Raw genomic sequence first — 10280 nt, forward strand, 5'->3', positions numbered from 1 at the left:
TTTTGGGTAACATGGGGTTTGGGTAACATGGGGTTTGGTAACATGGGGTTCTGGGTAACATGGGGTTATGGTAACATGGGGTTTTGGTAACATGGGGTTTGGGTAACATGGGGTTTGGTAACATGGGGTTTGGTAACATGGGGTTTTGGGTAACATGGGGTTTTGGTAACATGGGGTTTTTGTAACATGAGGTTTGGGTAACATGTGGGTTTGGGTAACATGGGGTTTTGGGTAACATGGGGTTCTGGGTAACATGAGGTTCTGGGTAACATGGGGTTCTGGGTAACATGGGGTTTTGGTAACATTGGGTTTGGCAACATGGGGTTTTGGTAACATGCGGTTTTAATTATTTTAAGAGAGTAGCTTAATTACGTCTGTTTTGTGTTCCAGAATGTATTGCTTTCTGCTTTTGTCTTCATGTCTTTATCTTATTTAGTGTCTATTAGATTCTTTATATTATTTAGTGTCTCTTAGATTCTTTATCTTATTTAGTGTCTCTTAGATTCTTTATCTTATTTAGTGTCTCTTAGATTCTTTATCTTATTTAGTGTCTTAGATTCTTTATCTTATTTAGTGTCTCTTAGATTCTTTATCTTATTTAGTGTCTCTTAGATTCTTTATCTTATTTAGTGTCTCTTAGATTCTTTATCTTATTTAGTGTCTCTTAGATTCTTTATCTTGAAGTGTTTCCATTATTAGTTCATGTATTATTATAATCATCTGGTCATTCTTTGTATTTTGAAACATGTTTTAATAAAGGGGTTTGTTGTTGTTTACCTCTCATGATGTTATTGATTATAAATGTTATGATATTGATTATGATGTAGATTATTGTTATGATGTTGTTAGTAGTATATAGATAATGATGTTATTGATTATAAATGTTATGATATTGATTATTATGTAGATTATTGTTACGATGTTCTTTCAACTGCCATGTAATCAACTGCATGCTTTTAATAAAATGACAGGCTGTCAGTCTTGTGTGATTCCCCTCTTGGACACACTACAACATACAATATGAATTAACTGAGATCAGTCTTGTGTGATTCCCCTCTTGGACAGACTACAACATACAGTATGAATTAACTGAGATCAGTCTTGTGTGATTCTCCTCTTGGACAGACTACAACATACAGTATGAATTAACTGAGATCAGTCTTGTGTGATTCTCCTCTTGGACAGACTACAACATACAGTATGAATTAACTGAGATCAGTCTTGTGTGATTCTCCTCTTGGACAGACTACAACATACAGTATGAATTAACTGGTTTCTCATCACAACAGTTACAGTACATCACCAAGCAGTATCTACCTCTGGTATCAAACATCTTCATGTAACAGTTAGTGTAGTAGGGTTTCTCATATGGTGTTGGGGGGGGGTTCTGAGTCAGCTGTCCATCATAGAGACATATGGTGGTGGGGGGGGTTCTGAGTCAGGTGTCCATCATAGAGACATATGGTGGTGGTGGGGGGGTTCTGAGTCAGGTGTCCATCATAGAGACATATGGTGGTGGGGGGGGGGTTCTGAGTCAGCTGTCCATCATAGAGACATATGGTGTTGGGGGGGGTGGGGGGTTCTGAGCCAGCTGTCCATCATAGAGACATATGGTGGTGGGGGGGGGGTTCTGAGTCAGCTGTCCATCATAGAGACATATGGTGATGGGGGGGGGGGTTCTGAGTCAGCTGTCCATCATAGAGACATATGGTGGTGGGGGGGGTTCTGAGTCAGCTGTCCATCATAGAGACATATGGTGGTGGGGGGGGGGTTCTGAGCCAGCTGTCCATCATAGAGACATATGGTGGTGGGGGGGGTTCTGAGTCAGCTGTCCATCATAGAGACATATGGTGGTGGGGGGGGTTCTGAGTCAGCTGTCCATCATAGAGACATATGGTGGTGGGGGGGGTTCTGAGTCAGCTGTCCATCATAGAGACATATGGTGGTGGGGGGGGTTCTGAGTCAGCTGTCCATCATAGAGACATATGGTGGTGGAGCTGTTTCTGAGTCGGGTGTCCATCATACATATTCTAACAGCAGTAATGACAAATGAGACTGATTGACTGGAGACTTGATTGCTTGAATAGACCAATTTTTGTTCGCTGATGTTCGCCGGATTACAGTAAACATAATGAATCTATTGACAATAATGTCTGATCGTTGATTGAAATGTACAGTTTTATTACAAATGATTGGACAGCTGACTCAGAACCCCCCCCCACCCATCACCATATGTCTCTATGATGGACACCCAACTCAGAACCCCCCCCCACCACCATATGTCTCTATGATGGACAGCTGACTCAGAACCCCCCCCACCACCATATGTCTCTATGATGGACAGCTGACTCAGAACCCCTCCCACCACCATATGTCTCTATGATGGACAGCTGACTCAGAACCCCCCCACCACCATATGTCTCTATGATGGACACCCGACTCAGAAACAGCTCCACCACCATATGTCTCTATGATGGACAGCTGACTCAGAACCCCCCCCCCACCCATCACCATATGTCTCTATGATGGACACCCAACTCAGAACCCCCCCCCACCACCATATGTCTCTATGATGGACAGCTGACTCAGAACCCCCCCCACCACCATATGTCTCTATGATGGACAGCTGACTCAGAACCCCCCCCCCACCACCATATGTCTCTATGATGGACAGCTGACTCAGAACCCCCCCCCCACCACCATATGTCTCTATGATGGACAGCTGACTCAGAACCCCCCCCCACCACCATATGTCTCTATGATGGACAGCTGACTCAGAACCCCCCCCCACCACCATATGTCTCTATGATGGACAGCTGACTCAGAACCCCCCCCCCACCACCATATGTCTCTATGATGGACAGCTGACTCAGAACCCCCCCCCCACCACCATATGTCTCTATGATGGACAGCTGACTCAGAACCCCCCCCCCCCACCACCATATGTCTCTATGATGGACAGCTGACTCAGAACCCCCCCCCACCACCATATGTCTCTATGATGGACAGCTGACTCAGAACCCCCCCCCACCACCATATGTCTCTATGATGGACAGCTGACTCAGAACCCCCCCCCACCACCATATGTCTCTATGATGGACAGCTGACTCAGAACCCCCCCCCACCACCATATGTCTCTATGATGGACAGCTGACTCAGAACCCCCCCCACCACCATATGTCTCTATGATGGACAGCTGACTCAGAACCCCCCCCCCACCACCATATGTCTCTATGATGGACAGCTGACTCAGAACCCCCCCCCACCACCATATGTCTCTATGATGGACAGCTGACTCAGAACCCCCCCCCACCACCATATGTCTCTATGATGGACAGCTGACTCAGAACCCCCCCCACCACCATATGTCTCTATGATGGACAGCTGACTCAGAACCCCCCCACCACCATATGTCTCTATGATGGACAGCTGACTCAGAACCCCCCCCCCACCACCATATGTCTCTATGATGGACAGCTGACTCAGAACCCCCCCCCCACCACCATATGTCTCTATGATGGACAGCTGACTCAGAACCCCCCCCCCACCACCATATGTCTCTATGATGGACAGCTGACTCAGAACCCCCCCCACCACCATATGTCTCTATGATGGACAGCTGACTCAGAACCCCCCCCCACCACCATATGTCTCTATGATGGACAGCTGACTCAGAACCCCCCCCCCACCACCATATGTCTCTATGATGGACAGCTGACTCAGAACCCCCCCCACCACCATATGTCTCTATGATGGACAGCTGACTCAGAACCCCCCCCCACCACCATATGTCTCTATGATGGACAGCTGACTCAATTTTTGTTCGCTGATGTTCGCCGGATTACAGTAAACATAATGAATCTATTGACAACAATGTCTGATCGTTGATTGAAATGTACAGTTTTATTACAAATGATTTGCATGGTATGTTGGAATAAAATCCTCCTCCCACTGATCACTGTTCTGATTAGGAAGAAAAGAGGGGGGAAACTTCAAGTTGTACAGGGTAGACTAGTATTGATTAGGAAGAAAGGAGGGGGGAAACTTCAAGTTGTACAGGGTAGACTAGTATTGATTAGGAAGAAAGGAGGGGGGAAACTTCAAGTTGTACAGGGTAGGCTAGTATTGATTAGGAAGAAAGGAGGGGGGAAACTTCAAGTTGTATAGGGTAGACTAGTATTGATTAGGAAGAAAGGAGGGGGGAAACTTCAAGTTGTACAGGGTAGGCTAGTATTGATTAGGAAGAAAGGAGGGGGGAAACTTCAAGTTGTATAGGGTAGGCTAGTATTGATTAGGAAGAAAGGAGGGGGGAAACTTCAAGTTGTATAGGGTAGGCTAGTATTGATTAGGAATAAAGGAGGAGGGAAACCTCAAGTTGTACAGGGTAGACTAGTATTGATTAGGAAGAAAGGAGGGGGGAAACCTCAAGTTGTACAGGGTAGGCTAGTATTGATTAGGAAGAAAGGAGGGGGGAAACATCAAGTTGTACAGGGTAGACTAGTATTGATTAGGAAGAAAGGAGGGGGGAAACTTCAAGTTGTATAGGGTAGGCTAGTATTGATTAGGAAGAAAGGAGGGGGGAAACCTCAAGTTGTACAGGGTAGGCTAGTATTGATTAGGAAGAAAGGAGGGGGGAAACTTCAAGTTGTATAGGGTAGGCTAGTATTGATTAGGAAGAAAGGAGGGGGGAAACCTCAAGTTGTACAGGGTAGGCTAGTATTGATTAGGAAGAAAGGAGGGGGGAAACTTCAAGTTGTACAGGGTAGGCTAGTATTGATTAGGAAGAAAGGAGGGGGGAAACTTCAAGTTGTACAGGGTAGGCTAGTATTGATTAGGAAGAAAGGAGGGGGGAAACCTCAAGTTGTACAGGGTAGGCTAGTATTGATTAGGAAGAAAGGAGGGGGAAACCTCAAGTTGTACAGGGTAGGCTAGTATTGATTAGGAAGAAAGGAGGGGGGAAACTTCAAGTTGTATAGGGTAGGCTAGTATTGATTAGGAAGAAAGGAGGGGGGAAACTTCAAGTTGTACAGGGTAGGCTAGTATTGATTAGGAAGAAAGGAGGGGGGAAACTTCAAGTTGTATAGGGTAGGCTAGTATTGATTAGGAAGAAAGGAGGGGGAAACTTCAAGTTGTATAGGGTAGGCTAGTATTGATTAGGAAGAAAGGAGGGGGAAACTTCAAGTTGTACAGGGTAGGCTAGTATTGATTAGGAAGAAAGGAGGGGGGAAACTTCAAGTTGTACAGGGTAGACTAGTATTGATTAGGAAGAAAGGAGGGGGGAAACTTCAAGTTGTATAGGGTAGGCTAGTATTGATTAGGAAGAAAGGAGGGGGGAAACTTCAAGTTGTATAGGGTAGGCTAGTATTGATTAGGAAGAAAGGAGGGGGGAAACTTCAAGTTGTACAGGGTAGACTAGTATTGATTAGGAAGAAAGGAGGGGGGAAACCTCAAGTTGTACAGGGTAGACTATTAGCCTACTAAATATCTTAGTTGCACAGCTGTTCAACAATGGGCAACAAAAGCGTTATTTGCTGGATATAGCCGGCCGCAGCGATCCACCATGTTGTCTATATGGCGCGTGCAACTTCTAGTCCTTAATTAGAATCCTAACACATTGTTACACTGTTTCTACTATGTCAACTTCTAGTCCTTCATTAGAATCCTAACACATTGTTACACTGTTTCTACTATGTCAACTTCTAGTCCTTCATTAGAATCCTAACACATTGTTCCACTGTTTCTACTATGTCAACTTCTAGTCCTTCATTAGAATCCTAACACATTGTTACACTGTTTCTACTATGTCAACTTCTAGTCCTTCATTAGAATCCTAACATATTGTTACACTGTTTCTACTATGTCAACTTCTAGTCCTTCATTAGAATCCTAACATATTGTTACACTGTTTCTACTATGTCAACTTCTAGTCCTTCATTAGAATCCTAACATATTGTTCCACTGTTTCTACTATGTCAACTTCTAGTCCTTCATTAGAATCCTAACACATTGTTCCACTGTTTCTACTATGTCAACTTCTAGTCCTTCATTAGAATCCTAACACATTGTTCCACTGTTTCTACTATGTCAACTTCTAGTCCTTCATTAGAATCCTAACACATTGTTACACTGTTTCTACTATGTCAACTTCTAGTCCTTCATTAGAATCCTAACACATTGTCCCACTGTTTCTACTATGTCAACTTCTAGTCCTTCATTAGAATCCTAACACATTGTTCCACTGTTTCTACTATGTCAACTTCTAGTCCTTCATTAGAATCCTAACACATTGTTCCACTGTTTCTACTATGTCAAAGACTTTAGTGTTCCTCAGAACACGGGTTTCCCTCTAGGTCGTCCGTCCCCTCCCCACGGGGCCATATCACTCAGGCAGGCTAGCTACCCCACACCCTACCTATAGGACAGACAATAATAAGCTGTTAACAGTCTCCCACTTTTACAAAGCAAACACACACCGACTGCCCAGGATCGATATTGTACACATGCAGCGTTCGTCAAAGGGTTGATGGTTGGTTGATGATGCACGTCATCAAAAATTCACTTATCTTCTTGTTTGACCTCCCTGTTGTCTTTCAATTTAGAGCTTTTCATTTTGTGCTTTCTGATATCACTTTCTCCTCCAATTCCATATTTATAACACAATGATGTGTTGCTTGGATTCTGCTATAAAACAATGCTTGGACTGACAGGATTGTTATCGCCATAGAGATCCTGTTACATTCTAGCTAGTTCCTGATTCTATGATTGTAGCCCTCTGTGACATCATAAATAGCTCTTAGGACATTTTATCTGCAGTAGCTACTATCAAATCAGTTTAGGGCTAGGCTATGTCATTTCACATTCAACTGGACAGACACAACATGCTACAACAGGCCCACTGTAGCCCCTGTATTTTAACCATCACTAGTTTTAGTCCTTTTACATTCCACTGTCACGCCTGCTCCCGCTTCATTACGCACACCTGTCACCATCATTACGCGCCGCTGCGCAATATTGGACTCACCTGGACTCCATTACTTTGTTGATTACCCCCTCTTTATCTGTCTGCTCCTCACGTTATTCCCCGTGTCTGCATTGATGCTGTTATTTTTCCCCTGTCCAGACGCTGTTCCTGTCCTGTTTCATGTCCGTTGTTCATTAAATGTTCTCCTTGTACCTGCATCCTGTCTCCAGTGTCGATCCTCATATCCACGTTGAATTTATCATTCAAATGATTGAATGGTTGCACAGTAATAGCAGAGGTTGCATAGGTTGAAGGAAGGCGTCTACTTCACATGTCCACCGGAAAAGTTGTCTTCAGTGACACTCTGGACACTGGGTATGCAGACGATGTAGGGCTGTCCCGAGCTACATCATTAACCAGAATCCAAGAGGACACTTCCATGGGCTTGGAGGCAAAGCAGCTGGAAGACTGGGCCACATCCAGCTACATGCTCCTGAATGGGAACAATTCTGTGGAAATTCCGATATGGTTTTCTTGAGACCATCAACAACCTGCACCACTAATCCTAGGAGGACAGGAAGTACCAGTGGGAACAACAACTAAGTATCTTGGTTTTCATCTAGACTCTAACATCAGTGGTGACACATGTGGAGCAGTCAATGAGGAAGGCCTCAAAACGCCGGCACTTTTTGGCCTAACCCTAACCCTAACCCTACAGGCGCTTGGTCGGTTGGACAGTGTGTTGGTCGGTTGGTCAGTGTGGTCAGGGTCACCCTGAGGAAGGCACAGTGAATGCCAAAATGTTGGTAAATACCCATTAAATTGGTGTGAGTTAATACATGGAGTGTGCGACTTTCTTTATTTTGATAGTTTATAGTTTATTAGCTGTTAGTCAGCACCTCCACACAATTTTTTTTTTCAAGGTGCGCGCCAGCTCATGCATCATCAACCAACCATCAACCCTTTGATGAATGCTACATGTGCGCAATATCGATCTGGAGGATCCTCCAATCAAATACTTTTGAATTCTGAATCATCTGAAAATCTCAATTTCACTTTCAACTACTTTTTCTTCTTGTTCCTGTGCAGTTGGTCGGATGGTCAGTTTGGTCGGTTGGTCAGTGTGGTCGGCTGGTTGGTTGGTCAGTGTGGTCGGTTGGTCGGATTGGTCAGTGTGGTCGGTTGGTCGGTTGGTCTGTGTGGTCGGTTAGTCGGTTGGTCAGTGTGGTCGGTTAGTCGGTTGGTCAGTGTGGTCGGTTAGTCAGTGTGGTCAGTGTGGTTGGTTGGTCAGTGTGGTCGGTTGGTTGGTTGGTCAGTGTGATCGGTTGGTCGGTTGGTCAGTTGGTCAGTTTGGTCGGTTGGTCAGTGTGGTCGGTTGGTCGGTGTGGTCGGTTGGTTGGTCAGTGTGGTCAGTGTGGTCAGTTGGTCGGTTGGTCTGTGTGGTCAGTTGGTTGGTCAGTGTGGTCGGTTAGTCAGTGTGGTCAGTGTGGTCGGTTGGTCAGTTGGTCAGGTCGGTTGGTCTGTTTGGTCAGTGTGGTCAGTGTGGTCGGTTGGTCAGTGTGGTCAGTGTGGTTGGTTGGTCAGTGTGGTCGGTTGGTTGGTTGGTCAGTGTGATCGGTTGGTCGGTTGGTCAGTTGGTCAGTTTGGTCGGTTGGTCGGTTGGTCAGTGTGGTCGGTTGGTCGGTGTGGTCGGTTGGTTGGTCAGTGTGGTCAGTGTGGTCAGTTGATCGGTTGGTCTGTGTGGTCAGTTGGTTGGTCAGTGTGGTCGGTTAGTCAGTGTGGTCAGTGTGGTCGGTTGGTCAGTTGGTCAGGTCGGTTGGTCTGTTTGGTCAGTGTGGTCAGTGTGGTCGGTTGGTCAGTGTGGTCGGTTGGTCAGTGTGGTCGGTTGGTCAGCTGGTCACTGTGGTCAGTTGGTCAGTGGGGTTGGTTGGTCGGTTGGTCAGTGTGGTCAATGTGGTCGGTTGGTAGGTTGGTCAGTGTGGTCAGTTGGTTGTGGTCAGACGTGCTGTATGTCCCTCCGACCGTCCGTCCTTCCCGTCTGTCTGCCTACCTGCCTATCTGTCTGTCTCTCTGTCTATTTCTCTATTAAGTCCCCAGCTGATTGCTCAGACACACATACACACACACATATCATACATACATATGCATTAACACGTGCTCACACACACACTGACTGTTCAGTGCCACCCCCCCCCACATAGACTCACAGTCATACCACTGATGTAGTCATACCCATGATACAGTCATACCCCTGTTAGGAAAGGGACACAGGAGACCCCCATAAGTTTAAGAAGGTGTTTTCCTTTAGGAGAGAGAGAGAGAGAGAGAGAGAGAGAGAGAGAGAGAGAGAGAGAGAGAGAGAGAGAGGGAGAGAGAGAGAGAGAGAGGGAGAGAGAGAGAGAGGTCAGTGATGCAGTCATACCCCTGTTAGAACCATTGGAGGTCCCCCAGCATTCTGATTCCATGACACAACACCTAAGAGATGATAACTGATCTGATAGCCTCTAATTGGGCCACAGAGTTTCCTCTAAATGTAGAACCTGATCTCTACATGTAGGACAGCCTCTAACTGGGACACAGAGTCTTCCCAGGTCAGGTCACATAGTTGTTATTGTGCTCACAATAGCAGGAAGTGAAAATAAACAACTCGAACCTATTTAACCTTTAGTTAACCAGTAAGACCCATTGAGGTCAGAAGACGTGTTGGCAAAAAGGGCAGACCTCTCAGCCAAAAAGGGCAGCTTTAACTAGGGCACATATTTGATTTCACATGATGTTATGGTGATCACACTTACAGGAAGTGAAAATGTCAATGCCATGCCCACAGCAACCTGCTCGCTATCCATCCACTGCTGTTTGGCAGACACAGGCTGACATTAGCCGCAGTTGGACAAGAAGAGGCAAAACAGACAGACGATAGCTACGTTGCGCACAGTCAATTTCGTAAACAAGAATAATGAATAGTCTTGTCAACAAATGAGAACAGATCTCTGCTGGTTCCCCCTTTCCTCCTGAACAATAACAACCACAGGAGTCAAATAAATAGTCTCTCTCTCTCCCTCTCTCTTCCTCTTCCTCTCCTCTCCCCTCTCTCTCCCTCTCTCTTCCTCTTCCTCTCCTCTCCCCTCTCTCCCCCTCTCTCTTCCTCTTCCTCTCCTCTCCCCTCTCTCTCCCTCTCTCTCTCTTCCTCTTCCTCTCCTCTCTCTCTCCCTCTCTCTTCCTCTTCCTCTCCTCTCCTCTCTCTCTCCCTCTCTCTTCCTCTTCCTCTCCTCTCCCTCTCTCTCCCTCTCTCTTCCTCTTCCTCTCCCCTCTCTCTCTC

This window comes from Salmo salar, chromosome ssa04, assembly GCF_905237065.1.
Source record: "Salmo salar chromosome ssa04, Ssal_v3.1, whole genome shotgun sequence".
NCBI classification, from domain to species: Eukaryota; Metazoa; Chordata; class Actinopteri; order Salmoniformes; family Salmonidae; genus Salmo; species Salmo salar.